Genomic DNA, 19,303 nt, shown 5'->3' on the forward strand with positions numbered 1-19,303 from the left:
TAAATAAATTGGGAATAAAATATTGAGAAAACAGTTAAGGTTTCAGAGTTATCTATTTTTCCGGATTTACTTTTCTTACTAGCTATTTTAATTATGTAGGATTTAATTTAAGGCAAACTATATGTGACTAGACCCTAATTCCTTAGACCTTTCTAGTCTCCTCTAAAATTCATTAACTGCCAATTCCTTGGTCAATTAATTCCAATTAGAAGCTACATGATCAAATTCCAGTTTGCATGCCACAAAAATTCTAATTACCCAAAGAATAAGAGGATTATATGTCACGTATCCTGTTAAATCCAAATAATTAAAATTTAGGAGAATATGTTTTCAAGCTGTTGTTCAAGTTAAGAGCTTTTCCAAGTTTTACAGGAACTCAAATAGAAAGAGGGTCATACTTCCGTTCCACCCAAATTCATAAAATAAAGAGCAAAAACAATTCTTAAATATAAATCCAAAACATAAACTAAAATAAAAAAGAAATAAAATCAATCCATACAAATAGACAGAGCTCCTAACCTTAACAATGAAGGATTAGTTGCTCATAGTTCAGAGAAGAAAACTAGGATTGTAAATTTGTATAGAATTCCCTAATGGAATCCCCCTAATGGAATCTGGTGGAACCTCCTTTTAGAAAAGAAGTCTCCCCTATTTATAACTAATCCTAATTAATTTAAAAACTAATTTTTAAAATTAAAATAATATCTTTTCCTATTTTAAAATCAAATTTGAATTTAAATAAGAATTAACTAACTACTCCGTGTCTTATAATTTGGGGACCACTTGGCTTCACTGGATCAACGCCTAACTTGGGTGCTAAAATGGGGCCCAGAAATCACCCCCCAGCGGTTTTTACATTTTCTGCACGTGACGCATGTCACGCGTACGCGTCAGTCACGTGTACACGTCGATAGTCTCTTCCGCAAGTCACGCGGACGCGTCGGTCATGCGTCCGCGTCGCTGAGCAAATCTTTTGATTCTTGAGCTGCAGAAATTCCATCAAATCCAGTCGAATGCTACCTAAAATAAACAAAATTGCAAAAGACTCAAAGTAGCATCCATATTGGCTAAAAGATAATTAATTCTTTATTAAACTCAACAATTTAGATGCAAATTCACTAGGAAAAGATAGGAAAGATGCTCACGCATCACAACACCAAACTTAAATGTTTTGTCTCAAGAGTTACTTGACACCGAAACACCACAAGCACTTAACTGGGGAACTCTCTTTGAGTTCTGATTTTTCTTTCAATTACTCCCAGACAGTGGTGCTCAAAGCCTTTGGCATACTCTGTTAAACGCACTTGGTCTCGACTCTAAGTGTTCTATCTCAAGGATTACTTGACACAATCACACCACAAGCATATGACTAGGGAAACAACTCTTTGAGCTTTTAATCATGTCCGACCTCCCTAGTCATTAATGCTCAGAGCCTTGGACCTTACTTTTTTTTTTTTTGCTGTTTCTTTTGCTTCAAGGATTAAATTTTTATTTATTTCAGAGAAGTCATAATAATTCTCTAAATTCCTGTTCCTTATACATCAAAATCCCTTTATTCAAATTCAAATATACACTGTTCATATCATGCATTCAAAAATCACAGAAAATACCACCACTTTTAAGTAAATGAGACTATTTTTAAAATTAGACTCAATTTCTCATGCAATACATCACTTCTTTTTCTTTTCTTTTTAGATTCAACTTCAATGAGTGGTACATGAAACATCTTTTCAGCATTAAAGCAATTTAAAAGAAAACTAATCCTAGAATGCTAACTAATAAAGGATCATGCAACAAACAAAACAAAATAGCAGAAAACCGGAACATAACATAGAGAAAGAGGGGAGGAATAAAAGTGAAAGGAACTCAACCACCTTAGTTATCCTAGCGGTCGCTTTATTCTTCAGGTTGTGCTCCTCAGTGAAGATGATTCGCCTCCCTTTTGTGCCAGAAAACCAATAAGCGTAGCGTCAACACCAAACGTAAAGGTTTGCTTGTTCTCAAGCAAAGAAGAACTAAAAATAGAAGAGAAAAATATTATGAGGACAAAATAAAAATATAAAAGAATAAGAGAGAGTTAGGATTGGGAGAGAGAGAGAAAGAAAACTGGGCGGCGCAAGCGACACGTACGCGTATGGCACGCGTACACGTGGGTCGCGAATTCTTCATAATGACGCGTTAGCGTCAGGCACGCGTCCGCGTGCCCTGGGTTTTGTGCGATTCGCGCGAAGCTAGTCGCGTGCCTGCGCGACTTTCTGTTTGCATGGCTTAGGAACCAATATTTCATACGACGCGTTCGCGTCATGCACGCGAATGCGTGGATGGCCATATGTGCAATTGACGCGGACGCGTCAGTCACGCGTCCGTGTGGATGGCGAAAATCACAAACGACGCGAACGCGTGGGGTACGCGATCGCGTGGGCTTGTTTGTGCGAAAGGCTCCATTCTTGCGCCACTCCCGCGCAACTCTCTGTTCATTTTTATTTTTCACGCACACCCCTCTGACGCGTACGCGTCATCGATGCTTGCGCGTCGTGTGCACGTTTTTTTTTTATAGCTTGAGGTGTTCGGTTCCTGTGATAAAAATAGCTGCATGATCAGAAAATTAGTAAGAACTCAATAAAACAAATGAGAAAATAACTAAGGATACGAAAAAGAACGATCATACCACGTTGGGTTGTCTCCTACCAAGCACTTTTAGTTAAAGTCCTTAAGTTGGACATGTGGTGAGCTTCTTGTCATGGTGGCTTGTGCTTGTTCTGATTTAGGAATCTCCACCAATATTTGTAATTCCAATGGTCACCGGGATCCCAAACTAGGCGCCTAACACCTTTGAGCAAGTTGAAGCAAGTGACAAGGCCCAATGGGTGTTGGTTGTGGGAATGAATTCCAGGGTCCCAAATCTTGCTTTTACACCCGTCTTCTTGTGTATCACCATTGTTCTCGCCGGGTAGCAAGCGGTCGGAACTCTCACAGAGGCATCCAAACAACCTTCTAGATCCATTCAATTGAGCTCTACACCAATCATTGCACTTCAATTTGGAGCATGCAACCATATTGAACCTTGCTTGACAACTCTTGTCACTAACCATCTTCCTCTTACTCTTAATGCCACAAAGAGCTTTAAGTTGACCATCCGTCTCTAGTAGCCCATATTCAAGTGGGAAAGTAAAGGTTAAGGGTAGGAATTTTATCCACTTGAATGTTGTATTGGATTGTGATGGCTTTGGGAGAGGTCTTGCAAGCTCCACTTCCTTGTGTTCTTCTTTGAATTCTTCCACTTCTTTTTAAGCTTCCTCAATTTCAACATCTTCCTCTTGGTAGCTTTCTTCTAATTCAATCTCTTCTTCATTTCTTACCAAGGGCATGGGAGGTTGTGCATCTTCCTCCTTTGTGGGTGCATCTTTCTCTTTTGTTTTTGCATCTTCCTTTTCTTCCATGTGTGAGGATGGAAAGTTCTCTAGTTCATTGGAGTATAAACTCCTTTGATTGATTTCCTCACTTTCTTCCATAAGATCTTGCATTATATCTCTTGGGAAAGAATTTTCTTGCTCCTCTTCCTGTGACTTGATAATTGACTGCACATGTTTCTCTATATTTTTGACACTTGTCTTTATATCATGTAGGCATTCTTTCATGAGGAGCTCAAGATCTGATGGTATTTGAGATGAATAAGGAGATGGTGGATCTTGATATGCATAAGAAGGAGGTGATGGTTCTTGATAAGTGTAAAAAGAGGATGGTTCTTGGTATGAATAGGGAGATGGTGGCTCTTGATATGGGTAGAAAGGTGGTGGTTCTTGGTACGGATATGAAGATGGTGGTTCTTGATATGAATATGGAGATGGTGGTTCTTGATAGTTGGAATATGGAGCATTGAAGTTTCTTTGGTTTTGACTTTGCCAACCAAAATTTGGATAGTTCCTCCATCCACCATAATATGAATCACTACTCGGATGTGAGTAGTAACCCATGTGATCTCTTTCCATTATTTTTTTCTTAGCACAAAACACCAAAAAGGATTAAACGCACCATGTGATAAACAGGAAAGCAAAGAAGAAAGAATAGAATTCAAAGAATTAAAATAAAACTACTAGGAAACACCAAACTTAATTTCGGAAATTAAGAAAAATATTGGTACTATTTATTTATTAAATTTTTTTATAAAATAAATCAAAATATTTTTTTCAAAAATTTAAAATTTAATTAAAATAAATTTTTTTTAAATCAAGTAATAAAAGAAAAAAAAAGTTAAAACGAAACAGGGGAAGGGGGGAGTAAACGAAAAGGAAAAGTAAAGAGAAAAAAAATATAACGTAAAGGACAAAAGGAAAAAAAATTAACGTAAAGAAAAAAAAGTATGATGAAAGAATGAATGTTAAAGGAGACGTGTTACTGAAAAAGTGCATATGTCTTTTGAATTTGTTGTTCATGAATGTTAAAATTGTTGGCTCTTGAAAGAATGATGAAAAAGGAGATGTGTTACTGAGGATTTAAAAAAATCATAAAAATGATTCTTGAAGCAAGAAAAAGCAGTGAATTCAAAAAAAAAAGAGCAAGCAGAAAAAAACCAATAGCCCTTTAAACCAAAAGGCAAGGATAATAAAAAGGATCCAAGGCTTTGAGCATCAGTGGATAGGAGGGCCTACAGGAATAGCATCCTGGCCTAAGCGGCTAAACCAAGCTGTCCCTAACCATGTGCTTGTGACGTGAAGGTGTCAAGTGAAAACTTGAGACTAAGCGGTTAAAGTCGTGATCCAAAGCAAAAAGAGTATGCTTAAGAACCCTGGACACCTCTAATTGGGGACTCTAGCAAAGCTGCGTCACAATCTGAAAAGGTTCACCCAGTTATGTGTCTATGGCATGGATGTATCCGGTGGTAATACTGGAAAACAGAGTGCTTTGGGCTACGGCCAAGACTCATAAAGTAGCTGTGTTTAAGAATCATCATACTTAACTAGGAGAATCAATAACACTATCCGGATTCTGAGTTCCTATAGAAACCAATCATTCTGAATTTCAAAGGAAAAAGTGAGATGCCAAAACAGTTCAAAGGCAAAAAGCTAAAAGCCCCGCTTATCTAATTAATACTGATCTTCATAGATGTTTTTGGAATTCATTGTATATTCTCTTCTTTTTATTCTATTGATTTTCAGTTGCTTGGGGACAAGCAACAATTTAAGTTTGGTTCTGTGATGAGCGGATAATTTATACACTTTTTGGCATTGTTTTTAGTATGCTTTTAGTATGTTTTAGTTAGTTTTTATTATATTTTTATTAGTTTTTTATTTAAAATTCACTTTTCTGGACTTTACTATGAGTTTGTGTGTTTTTCTGTGATTTCAGGTATTTTCTGGCTGAAATTGAGGGACCTGAGCAAAAATCTGATTCAGAGGCTGAAAAGGGCTGCAGATGCTGCTGGATTCTGACCTCCCGGCACTCAAAGTAGATTTTCTGGAGCTACAAAAACCCAATTGGCATGCTCTTAATTGCGTTGGAAAGTAGACATCCAGGGCTTTCCATCAATATATAATAGTCCATACTTTTCCCGAGATTTGATGGCCCAAATAGGCGTTCCAATTCAGCTTCAGAATTCCAAGCGTTAAACGCCGGAACAGGCACAAAAGTGGGAGTTAAACGCCCAAACTGGCACAAAAGCTGGCGTTTAACTCCAAGAAAAGTTTCTACACATGGAAGCTTCAATGCTCAGCCCAAGCACACACCAAGTGGGCCCGGAAGTGGATTTTTACGTCATTTACTCATTTTTGTAAACCCTAAGCTACTAGTTCTCTATAAATAGGACCTTTTGCTATTGTATTTGGGGAATCTTTCAATCTTCGGATCATCTTTTGATCATGTTTTTATGATTGAACCCTCTTTGGGAGGCTGGTCATTCGGCCATGCCTAGACCTTGTTCTTATGTATTTTCAACGGTAGAGTTTCTACACACCATAGATTAAGGTGTGGAGCTCTGTTGTACCTTGAGTATTAATGCAATTACTATTGTTCTTCTATTCAATTCAGCTTATTCTTGTGGTAATATATCACTTATTCCTCATCATCATTCTCACCTATGAATATGTGCCTGACAACCACCTCCGTTCTACCTTAGATTGAGTGGATATCTCTTGGATTCCTTAATTAGAATCTTCGTGGTATAAGCAAAAATCCATTGGCGGCCATTCTTGAGAATCTGGAAGGTCTAAACCTTATTTGTGGTATTCTGAGTAGGATTCAGGGATTGAATGAGTGTGACGAGCTTCAAACTCGCGATTTTGGGGCGTTAGTAACAGACGCAAAAGAATCACTGGATTCTATTCTGACATGATCGAGAACCGACAGATGAATAGCCGTGCTGTGACAGAGCGCGTTGAACATTTTCACTGAGAGGACGGGACTGTAGCCATTGACAATGGTGATGCCCAACATACAGCTTGCCATGGAAAGGAGTAAGAAGGATTGGATGAAGACAGTAGGAAAGCAGAGACATGGAAGGGACAAAGCATCTCCATACGTTTATCTGAAATTCTCACCAATGAATTACATAAGTATCTCTATCTTTATTTTATGTTTTATTTATCTTTTAATCATTAATCCTCCATAACCATTTGAATCCGCCTGACTGAGATTTAAAAGATGACCATAGCTTGCTTCATACCAACAATCTCCGTGGGATCGACCCTTACTCGCGTAAGGTTTATTACTTGGACGACCCAGTGCACTTGCTGGTTAGTTGTGCGAAGTTGTGATAAAGAGTTGAGATTGCAATTGAGCGTACCATGTTGATGGCGCCATTGATGATCACAATTTCGTGCACCAAGTTTTTGGCGCCGTTGCCGGGTATTGTTTGAGTTTAAACAACTGATGGTTCATCTTGTTGCTTAGATTAGGTAATTTTATTTTATGTTTAAGCTTTTTACTTTTCGAAAATTTTTCAAAAATACAAAAAATTATTTCTATTTTGTTCTTCAGAGTTTTTAAGAATGGATTCTAGAGTTTCATGATGATTTGTTGAAGTATGGCTGGCTGTGAAGCCATGTCTAATCTTTTGGACCGAGGTTTCAACTTATCATCACAAGAGCTTGTTGATTTCTATCAATTTTGCTGTTGTGAGCAATGATCTGCTAAAGCTTGGCTGGCCATTGGCCATGTCTAGTGTTTTGGACCGGAGCTTTCACTGAAAGCTTGGCTGGCTGTGAAGCCATGTCTAATTCCTGGACCGGAGCCTTAGACTAGCATTGCAATGATTCGTGGAATTCTCATTAAGAATTTTGAACCCTTGTTTTTCTTTTCCACTCAATTTTCGAAAAAGCACAAAAAAATTTATAAAATCTTAAAATCAAAAATATTTTTATGTTTTTTGTTTGAGTCTAGTGTCTAATTTTAAGTTTGGTGTCAATTGCATGTCTTTATTCTTCTAATTTTCGAAAATTACATGCATTATGTTCTTCATTGATCTTCAAGTTGTTCTTGATGATTTCCTCGCTCTGATCTTTAAATTCTCTTGTCTTGAGTATTTTGTTGTGTCTCATATGCATTCTCAATTTGTTAGTATCAATAATATACAAACTTCTAAGTTTGGTGTCTTGCATGCATTGTTTATTTGATCTTAGTGACATTTTGATTATTCCTTATCATTAAAAATTCAAAAAAAAATTAATTTGTGTCTTTTCAAGTCAATAATACAGAGAATTAAAGATTCAGAACATGCAGCAGAAGAATTACACAAAAAAAGCTGGGCGTTCAAAACGCCCAGTGAAGAAGGAAAACTGGCGTTTAAACGCCAGCCAGGGTACCTGGCTGGGCATTTAACGCCCAAAAGGGTAGCATTTTGGGCGTTAAACGCCAGAATGGATACCATTCTGGGCGTTTAACGCCAGGATAATACAAGAGGGAATATTTTGTTTTTAATTCAAATTTTTTTTTCAAGTTTTCATACTTTTTCAAAATCAAATCTTTTTCAAACCATATCTTTTCAATCATATATTTTCAAAATCAATTTCTTTCCATTCTCAAAAATACTTGCCTACAATTAATGGTTTGATTCAACATTTCAAGTATGTTGCCTTTTTTGTTAAGAAAGGTTTAATGTTTGAATCATATCCTTTAAATTTCTTGATAGCCAAGTCATTAATTTTAAAAATCAAATCTTTTTAAATTGTTTCTCAATCATCTCTTTTCAATCATATCTTTTTAAAACCATAACTCTTCAATCATATCTTCTTAATCACATCTTTTTCCAAATAATTTTCAATCTTTTTTATTTCTAATTTCAAAATCTTTTTCAAAAATCACTTTATTTCTTTCCCAACTTTAATTTTCGAAAATCATTCTTCAAATTTTCAAAATTTCTTCAAAATCTTTTAATTTATTTTCGAAAATTCTTCCCCTCTTCTCACATCCTTCTATTTAAGGACTAACACTCCTCCACTATCAACAATTCGAACTCTATCTCTCTTGATAAGTTCGAATTCTTCTTCTTCTACCTCCTCCTTCTATTCTTCTTTTCCTCTGACATCTCAAGGAATCTTTATACTGTGACATAGAGGATTCCATATTTTCTAGTTCTCTTCTCTTTCATATGAGCAGGAGCAAAGACAAAAGCATTCTTGTTGAGGCTGACCCTGAACCTGAAAGGACCTTGAAGCAAAAGCTAAGAGAAGCTAAAGCACTACTCTCTGTATAGGACCTAACAGAAATCTTCAAACAAGAAGAAGACATGGCAGCCGAAAACAACAACAATGCCAACAATGCAAGGAAGGTGCTGGGTGACTTTACTGCACCTACTCCTGACTTCTATGGGAGAAGCATCTCTATCCCTGCCATTGGAGCAAACAACTTTGAGCTTAAGCCTCAATTAGTTTCTCTAATGCAACAGAATTGCAAGTTCCATGGACTTCCATTGGAAGATCCTCATCAGTTTTTAGCTGAATTCTTGCAAATCTGTGACACTGTCAAGACCAATGGGGTTGACCTTGAGGTCTACAGACTTATGCTATTCCCTTTTGCTGTAAGAGACAGAGCTAGAATATGGCTGGACTCACAACCTAAGGAAAGCCTGAACTCTTGGGAAAAGCTAGTCAATGCCTTCTTGGCAAAGTTCTTTCCACCTCAAAAATTGAGTAAGCTTAGAAAGGAAGTCCAAACCTTCAGACAAAAGGAAGGTGAATCCCTCTATAAAGCTTGGGAAAGATACAAACAATTGATCATAGGTGTCCTTTTGACATGCTTTCTGAATGGAGCATCATAGGTATCATCTATGATGGTCTGTCCGAACTGTCCAAGATGTCATTGGACAGCTCTGCTGGAGGATCTCTTCATCTGAAGAAGACGCCTGCAGAAGCTCAAGAACTCATTGAAATGGTTGCAAATAACCAATTCATGTACACTTCTGAAAGGAATCCTGTGAACAATGGGATGAATCAAAAGAAATGAGTTCTTGAGATTGATACTCTGAATGCCATATTGGCTCAGAACAAAATATTGACTCAGCAAGTCAATATGATTTCTCAAAGTCTGTCTGGAATGCAAGCTGCACCAGGCAGTACTAAGGACGCTTCATCTGAAGAAGAAGCTTATGATCCTGAGAACCCATCAATGGAAGAGGTGAATTACATTCGAGAACCCTATGGAAACACCTATAATCCTTCATGGAGAAATCATCCAAATCTCTCATGGAAGGATCAACAGAGACCTCAACAAGGTTTCAACAACAATAATGGTGGAAGAAACAGGTTTAGCAATGGCAAGCCTTTTCCATCATCTTCTCAGCAACAGACAGAGAATTCTAAGCAGAGCCACTCTAACTTAGCAACCATGGTCTCTGATCTAATCAAAACCACTCAAAGTTTCATGACTGAAACAAGGTCCTCCATCAGAAACTTGGAGGAACAAGTGGGTCAGCTGAGTAAGAAAGTTACTGAACTCCCTCCTAGTACTCTTCCAAGCAATACAGAAGAGAATCCAAAAGGAGAGTGTAAGGCCATCAACATGGCCGAATTTGGAGAGGAGGAAGAGGCAGTGATCGCCACTGAAGAAGACCTCAATGGACGTCCACTGGCCTCCAATGAGTTCCCTAATGAGGAACCATTGGAATCTGAGGCTCACACTGAGACCATAGAGATTTCATTGAATTTACTTCTGCCATTCATGAGCTCTGATGAGTATTCTTCCTCTGAAGAGGATGAAGATGTCACTGAAGAGCAAGTTAATAAGTACCTTGGAGCAATCATAAAGCTAAATGACAAGTTATTTGGTAATGAGACATGGGAGGACGAACCCCCTTTGCTCACCAAAGAACTGGATGACTTGACTAGGCAGAGATTACCTCAAAAGAGACAGGACCCTGGGAAGTTCTCAACACCTTGTACATTAGGCACCATGACCTTCGAGAAGGCTCTGTGTGACCTAGGGTCAAGCATTAACTTCATGCATCTTTCTGTAATTGAGAAGCTAGGGATCTTTGAGGTACAAGCTGCAAGAATCTCACTAGAGATGGCAGACAATTCAAGAAAGCAAGCTTATGGACATGTAGAGGATGTTCTGGTAAAGGTTGAAGACCATTACATCCCTGCTGATTTCATAGTCCTAGACACTGGGAAGTGCATGGATGAATCCATCATCCTTGGCAGACCCTTCCTAGCCACAGCAAAGGCTGTGATTGATGTTGACAAAGGAGAATTGATCGTTTAAGTGAATGGAGAATCTTTTATATTTAAGGCTCAAGGATATCCCTCTGTAACCATGGAGAGTAAGCATGAAGAGCTTCTCTCAAAACAGAGTCAAACAGAGCCCCCACAGTCAAACTCTAAGTTTGGTGTTGGGAGGCCACAACCAAATTCTAAGTTTGGTGTTGAACCCCCACATTCAAACTCTAAGTTTGGTGTTGGGAGGTTCCAACATTACTCTGAACATCTGTGAGGCTCCATGAGGGTCCACTGTCAAGCTACTGACATTAAAGAAGTGCTTGTTGGGAGGCAACTCAATGTTATATTTATCTATTTTCCATTGTTATTTTATGTTTTCTATAGGTTGATGATCATGTGAAGTCACAAAAACAATTGAAAAAGCAAAAACAGAATGAAAAACAGAAAGAAAAACAGCACACCCTGGAGGAAAAGCTTGCTGGCGTTTAAACGCCAGTAAGGGCAGCAAATGGGCGTTTAACGCCCAGTCTGGCACCATTCTGGGCGTTTAACGCCAGAAAGAGGCACCAGACTGGCGTTTAACGCCAGAAAGGGGCACCAGACTGGCATTTAACGCCAGAAAAGGGCAGCAGCCCAGCGTTTAACGCCAGGATTGGCAGAAAGGGCGTTTTACACGCCACTTGGTGCAGGGATGAGCTATCTTTAACACCTCAGGATTTGTGGACCCCACAGGATCCCCACCTACCCCACCACTCTCTCTCTTCTTCACCTATTCACCAATCACCTCAATACCTCTTCCCCAAAAAAAACCCCTCACCTATCAAATCCCACCATTCTCTTCACCACTCACATCCATCCTTCATAAAACCCCACCTACCCCACCATCCAAATTCAAACCACTTTCCCTCCCAAACCCACCCATAATGGCCGAACCCTACCCCACTCTCCACCCCTATATAAACCCTACTTCACTCCTTCATTTTCACACAACCTAAACACTACTTCTCCCCCTCTGCCAAACCACAAAAGCCCCCTCCATCTCCTCTATTTCCTCTTCTTCTACTCTTTTCTTTCCTCTTTTGCTCGAGGACGAGCAAACCTTCTAAGTTTGGTGTGGTAAAAGCGTTGCTTTTTGCTTTTTCATAACCATTTATGGCACCTAAGGCCGGAGAAACCTCTAGAAAGAGGAAAGGGAAGGCAAAAGCTTCCACCTCTAAGTCATGGGAGATGGAGAGATTCATCTTAAGGGTGCATCAAGACCACTTCTATGATGTTATGGCCATGAAGAAGGTGATCCCCGAGGTCCCTTTCAAACTCAAAAAGAGTGAATATCCGGAGATCTGACATGAGATCCGAAGAAGAGGTTGGGAAGTTCTTACCAACCCCATTCAACAAAGTCAGAATCTTAATGGTTCAAGAGTTCTATGCTAATGCATGGATCACCAAGAACCATGATCAAAGTGTGAAACCGGACCCAAAGAATTGGCTTACAATGGTTCGGGGGAAATGCTTAGATTTTAGTATGGAAAATGTAAGGTTGGCATTCAACTTGCCCATGATGCAAGGAGATGAACACTCCTACACTAGAAGGGTCAACTTTGATCAAAGGTTGGACCAAGTCCTCAAAGACATTTGTGAAGAGGGCGCTCGATGGAAGAGAGATTCAAGAGGGAAGCCGGTTCAACTGAGAAGGCATGACCTCAAGCCCGTGGCTAGGGGATGGTTGGAGTTTATCCAACGCTCAATCATTCCTACAAGCAACCGGCCCGAAGCTACTATAGACCGGGCTATCATGATTCATAACATCATGATTGGAGAGGAAGTAGAAGTTCATGAGGTTATATCCCAAGAACTTTATAAGGTGGCGGGCAAGTCCTCTATCTTGGTGATGAGCGGATAATTTATACGCTTTTTGGCACTGTTTTTAGTATGTTTTTAGTACATTTTAGTTAGTTTTTAGTATGTTTTTATTAGTTTTTATTTAAAATTCACTTTCTGGGCTTTACTATGAGTTTGTGTGTTTTTTTGTGATTTCAGGTAATTTCTGGCTGAAATTGAGGGACCTGAGCAAAAATCTGATTCAGAGGCTGAAAAAGGACTGCAGATGCTGTTGGATTCTGACCTCCTTGCACTCGAAGTGGATTTTCTGGAGCTACAGAGACCCAATTGGCGCGCTCTTAATTGCATTGGAAAGTAGACATCCTGGGCTTTCCATCAATGTATAATAGTCCATACTTTGCCCGAGATTTGATGGCCCAAACCGGCGTTGCACATCAGCTTTAGAATTCCCGGCGTTTAACGCCGGAACTGGCACAAAAATTGGAGTTAAACGCCCAAACTGGCACAAAAGCTGGCGTTTAACTCCATGAAAAGTCTCTACACATGAAAGCTTCAATGCTCAGCCCAAGCACACACCAAGTGGACCCCGGAAGTGGATTTTTACGTCATTTACTCATTTCTGTATATCCTAGGTTACTAGTTCACTATTAATAGGACCTTTTGTCATTGTATCTTTGCCTCATGGCACTTTACACGTTTCTTTTTGTATCTTCTACGGCATGACTCTCTAAACCCCATGGTTGGGGGTGAGGAGCTCTGCTGTGTCTTGAAGGATTAATGCAATTACTATTGTTTTTCATTCAATCACGCTTGCTTCTAGTCTAAGATATCACTTGTTCCTAAACTTGATGAATGTGATGATCCGTGACACTCATCATCATTCTCACCTATGAACGTGTGCCTGACAACCACCTCCGTTCTACCTTAGATTGAGTAGATATCTCTTGGATTCCTTAATCAGAATCTTTATGGTATAAGCTAGAATTGATGGCGGCATTCAAGAGAATCTGGAAGGTCTAAACCTTGTCTGTGGTATTCTGAGTAGGATTCAAGGATCGAATGACTGTGACGAGCTTCAAACTCCTGAAGGCTGGGCGTTAGTGACAGACACAAAAGAATCACTGGATTTTATTCCAACCTGATTGAGAACCGACAGATGAATAGTCGTGCTGTGACAGAGCGCGTTGAACATTTTCACTGAGAGGATGGGAGGTAGCCATTGACAACGGTGAAACCCTACATACAGCTTGCCATGGAAGGAGCCTTGCGTGCTTGAAGAAGAAGACAGTAGGAAAGCAGAGATTCAGAAGATAGAGCATCTCCAAAACCTCAACATGTTCTCCATTACTGCAAAACAAGTATTTATTTCATGTTCTTCTACTTTTCACAATTAAACCTGAGAATTACTGATATCCTGACTAAGAGTTACAAGATAACCATAGCTTGCTTCAAACCGACAATCTCCGTGGGATCGACCCTTACTCAAGTAAGGTATTACTTGGACAACCCAGTGCACTTGCTGGTTAGTTGTGCGGGATTGCAAAAGTGTGATTGCAATTTCGTGCACCACTTGGCAAAGTTAGCCTTCCCTCATCTCATTTTTCACCTCTGTAATTCAGTTGGAATTAACATAGAGGGAGACATCCTCATTGATGAGGACAAGCCCATCACTAAGAAGAGGATGGAGCAAACAAGAGATCCCACTCATGGACATGAGGAAATTCCTCATCATGAAATCCCTGAGATGCCTCAAGGGATGCACTTTCCTCCACAAAACTATTGGAAGCAAATCAACACCTCCCTAGGAGAATTGAGTTCCAACATGGGACAACTAAGGGTGGAGCACCAAGAACATTCCATCCTCCTCCATGAAATTAGAGAAGATCAAAGAATCATCAGAGAGGAGCAACAAAGGCAAGGAAGAGACATTGAGGAGCTCAAGCACTCCATAAGATCTTCAAGAGGAAGAACAAGCCGCCATCACTAAGGTGGACCCGTTCTTTAATCTCCTTGTTCTTTATTTTTCTGTTTTTCAAAAATTATGCTTTATGTTTTATTTATGTTTGTGTCTTATGATCATTAGTGTCTTAGTGTCTATGCCTTAAAGTTATGAATGTCCTATGAATCTGATGAGCGGATAATTTGTACGCTTTTTGGCATTGTTTTTAGTATGTTTTTAGTATGATCTAGTTAGTTTTTAGTATATTTTTATTAGTTTTTAGTTAAAATTCACTTTTCTAGACTTTACTATGAGTTTGTGTGTTCTTCTGTGATTTCAGGTATTTTCTGGCTGAAATTGAGGGACCTGAGCAAAAATCTGATTCAGAGACTAAAAAGGACTGAAGATGCTGTTGGATTCTGACCTCCCTGCACTCGAAGTGGATTTTCTGGAGCTACAGAAGCCCAATTGGCGCGCTCTCAAAGGAATTGGAAAGCAGACATCCTGGGCTTTCCAGCAATATATGATAGTCCATACTTTGCCCAAGATTTGATGGCCCAAACCGGCGTTCAAAGTCACCCTCAGAATTCCCAGCGTTAAACGCCGGAACTGGCACAAGGATGGGAGTTAAACGCCCAAACTGGCATAAAAGCTGGCGTTTAACTCCAAGAAGAGTCTCTACACGAAAATACTTCAATGCTCAGCCCAAGCACACACCAAGTGGGCCCGGAAGTGGATTTTTATGTCATTTACTCATCTCTGTAAACCCTAGGCTACTAGTTCACTATAAGTAGAACCTTTTACTATTGTATTTTCATCTTGGTTCTTCTGGTTCCCTCTCTGGGGCCGAAACCAATGATCACTTTTGTTCTTATGTATTTTCAACGGTGGAGTTTCTACACACCATAGATTAAGGTGTGGAGCTCTGCTGTACCTCGAGTATTAATGCAATTACTATTGTTCTTCTATTCAATTCCGCTTGTTCTTGTTCTAAGATATCACTTGTTCTTCAACTTGATGAATGTGATGATCCGTGACACTCATCATCATTCTCACCTATGAACGTGTGCCTGACAACCACCTCCGTTCTACCTTATATTGGGTGGATATCTCTTGGATTCCTGATACACGATGCATGGTTGATCGCCTGACAACCGAGCCAGCCATTCCGTGAGATCAGAGTCTTCGTGGTATAGGCTAGAACTGATGGCGGCATTCAAGAGAATCCGGAAGGTCTAACCTTGTCTGTGGTATTCTGAGTAGGATTCAATGATTGAATGACTGTGACGTGCTTCAAACTCCTGAAGGCGGGGCGTTAGTGACAAACGCAAAAGAATCACTGGATTCTATTCCGGCCTGATGGATAGCCGTGCCGTGACAGGGTGCGTTGAACATTTCCACTGAGAGGATGGGAGGTATCCACTGACAACGGTGAAACCCTTGCTTAAGCTTGCCATGGAAAGGAGTAAGAAGGATTGGATGAAGACGGTAGGAAAGCAGAGAGACGGAAGGAACACAGCATCTCCATACGCTTATCTGAAATTCCCACCAATGAATTGCATAAGTATCTCTATCTTTATCTTTATGTTTTATTCGTATATCACCCATATCCATTTGAGTTTGCCTGACTAAGATTTACAAGGTGACCATAGCTTGCTTCATACTAACAATCTCTGTGGGATTGACCCTTACTCGCGTAAGGTTTATTACTTGGACGACCCAGTACACTTGCTGGTTAGTTGTGCGAAGTTGTGTTTATGCCACGGTATTGAACACCAAGTTTTTGGATTCATTACCGGGGATTATTTGATTTGTGAAAAGTATTGATCACAATTTCGTGCACCAAGTTTTTGGCGTCGTTGCCGGGGATTGTTCGAGTATGGACAACTGACGGTTCATCTTGTTGCTTAGATTAGGTGTTTTTCTTCAGATTTCTTTAAAAATGAATTCTAGAGTTTCATGATGGTCTGTTGAAATCTGGTTGGCTGAGAAGCCATGTCTAATCTTATTGGACCGAGGTTTCAACTTATCATCACGAGAGCTTGTTGATTCCTATCAAACTTGCTATTGGAGCAATGATCTGCTGAGGCTTGGCTGGCCATTGGCCATGTCTAGTGTTTTGGACCGAAGCTTTCTTTGAAAGCTTGGCTGGCTGTGAAGCCATGTCTAATTCCTGGACCGGAGTCTTAGACTAGCATTGCAATGATTCCTGGAATTCAAATTAAGAATTCTGAAACCTTTATTTTCTTTTCCACTTAATTTTCGAAAAACACAAAAAAATTTACAAAATCAAAAAAAAAAAAACCAAAAATATTTTATGTTTCTTGTTTGAGTCTAGTGTTTCATATTAAGTTTGGTGTCAATTGCATGTTTCTGTTCTTCTTGCATTCATGCATGTGTCCTCATTAATCTTCAAGTTGTTCTTGATGATTTCATTACTCTGATCTTTGAATTCTCTTGACTTGAGTGTTTATGTGTCTCATATGCATTCTCATTAGTGTCGGTAGTATACAAACTGCTAAGTTTGGTGTCTTGCATGCATTGTTATTTGATTTTAGTTGCATTTTGATTATTCCTCATTATTAAAAATCCAAAAATATTTTTTATTTGTGTCTTTTCAAGTCAATAATACAGGGAATTGAAGATTCAGAACATTCAACAGAGGAATTATATAGAAAAAGCTGGGCGTTCAAAACGCCCAGTGAAGAAGGGCAAACTGGCGTTTAAACGCCAGCCAGGGTGCCTGGCTGGGCGTTTAACGCCCAAAAGGGTAGTAGTTTGGGCTTTAAACGCCAGAATGTACACCATTCTGGGCGTTTAACGCCAGGATGGCACAAGAGGGAAGATTTTGTTTTCAAATCAAATTTTTTTAAGTTTTCAAAAGTTTTTCAAAATCAAATCTTTTTCAAATCAAATCTTTTCAATCAAATCTTTTTCAAAATCAATTTCTTTCCCTTTTCAAAGATACTTGCTATCAATTAATGATTTGATTCAACATTTCAAGTATGTTGCCTTTTCTGTTGAGAAAGGTTTAATGTTTGAATCATATCTTTTTTTGTTAGTCAAGTCATTAATTTTTAAAATCAAATCTTTTTAAAATATTTTTTCAAATCATATCTTCTCAATCACATCTTTTTAAAACCAATCACATCTTCTTAATCACATCTTTTTCAAAATAGTTTTCAATCAAATCTTTTTTATTTCTAATTTCAAAATCTTTTTCAAAAATCACTTCACTTCTTTCTCAATCATGGTTTTCGAAAATCAATTAAAGTTTTTCAAAATGTTTTCAAAATCTTTTACTTAATTTTCGAAAATTACTTTTCCCCTTCTCACATCCTTCTATTTATGGACTAACACTATTCCTTAATGCACAATTCGAACTCCATCTTCTTTGATAAGTTCGAATTTTCTACTTCTGCCTTCTATTTTTCTTTTCCTCTGACACCTCAAGGAATCTCTATACTGTGACATAAAGGATTCCATATTTTCTTGTTCTCTTCTCTTTCTTATGAGCAGGAGCAAGGACAAAAGCATTCTTGTTGAGGTTGATCCTGAACCTGAAAGGACCTTAAAGCGAAAGCTAAGAGAAGCTAAGGCACAATTCTCTGTAGAGGACCTAACAGAAATCTTCAAAGAAGAAGAACACATGGCAGCCGAAAACAACAACAATGCCAACAATGCAAGGAAGGTGCTGGGTGACTTTACTGCACCTACTCCCGATTTCTATGGGAGAAGCATCTCTATCCCTGCCATTGGAGCAAACAACTTTGAGCTTAAGCCTCAATTAGTTTCTCTAATGCAACAGAATTGCAAGTTCCATGGACTTCCATTGGAAGATCCTCATCAGTTTTTAGCTGAATTCTTGCAAATCTGTGACACTGTCAAAACTAATGGGGTTGACCCTGAGGTCTACAGACTTATGCTATTCCCTTTTGCTGTAAGAGACAAAGCTAGGACATGGTTGGACTCACAACCTAAAGAAAGCCTGAACTCTTGGGAAAAGCTAGTCAATGCCTTCTTGGCAAATTTCTTTCCACCTCAAAAATTGAGTAAGCTTAGAGTGGAAGTCCAAACCTTCAGACAGAAGGAAGGAGAATCCCTCTATGAATCTTGGGAAAGATACAAACAATTAATCAGAAAGTGTCCCTCTGACATGCTTTCTGAATGGAGCATCATAGGTATTTTCTATGATGGTCTGTCTGAACTGTCCAAGATGTCTTTGGATAGCTCTGCTGGAGGATCTCTTCATCTGAAGAAGACGCCTACAGAAGCTCAAAAGTTGATTGAAATGGTTGCAAATAACCAATTCATGTACACTTCTGAAAGGAATCCTGTGAACAATGGGACTAGTCAAAAGAAAGGAGTTCATGAGATTGACACTCTGAATGCCATATTGGCTCAGAACAAAATATTGACTCAACAGGTCAATATGATTTCTCAAAGTCTGTCTGGAATGCAAAATGCACCAAGCAGTACTAAGGAAGCTTCATCTGAAGAAGAAGCTTATGATCCTGAGAACCCTTCAATGGAAGAGGTGAATTACATGGGAGAACCCTATGGAAACACCTATAATTCTTCATGGAAAAATCATCCAAATCTCTCATGGAAGGATCAATAGAGACCTCAACAAGGTTTCAACAATAATAACGGTGGAAGAAACAGGTTTAGCAATGGCAAGCCTTTTCCATCATCTTCTCAGCAACAGACAGAGAGTTCTAAGCAGAACCACTCTGACTTAGCAACCATGGTCTCTGATCTAATCAAAACCACTCAAAGTTTCATGACTGAAACAAGGTCCTCCATTAGAAACTTGGAGGGACAAGTGGGTCAGCTGAGCAAGAAAATTACTGAATTCTCTCCTAGTACTCTTCCAAGC

Source organism: Arachis hypogaea, chromosome 6, assembly GCF_003086295.3.
Source record: "Arachis hypogaea cultivar Tifrunner chromosome 6, arahy.Tifrunner.gnm2.J5K5, whole genome shotgun sequence".
NCBI lineage: Eukaryota > Viridiplantae > Streptophyta > Magnoliopsida > Fabales > Fabaceae > Arachis > Arachis hypogaea.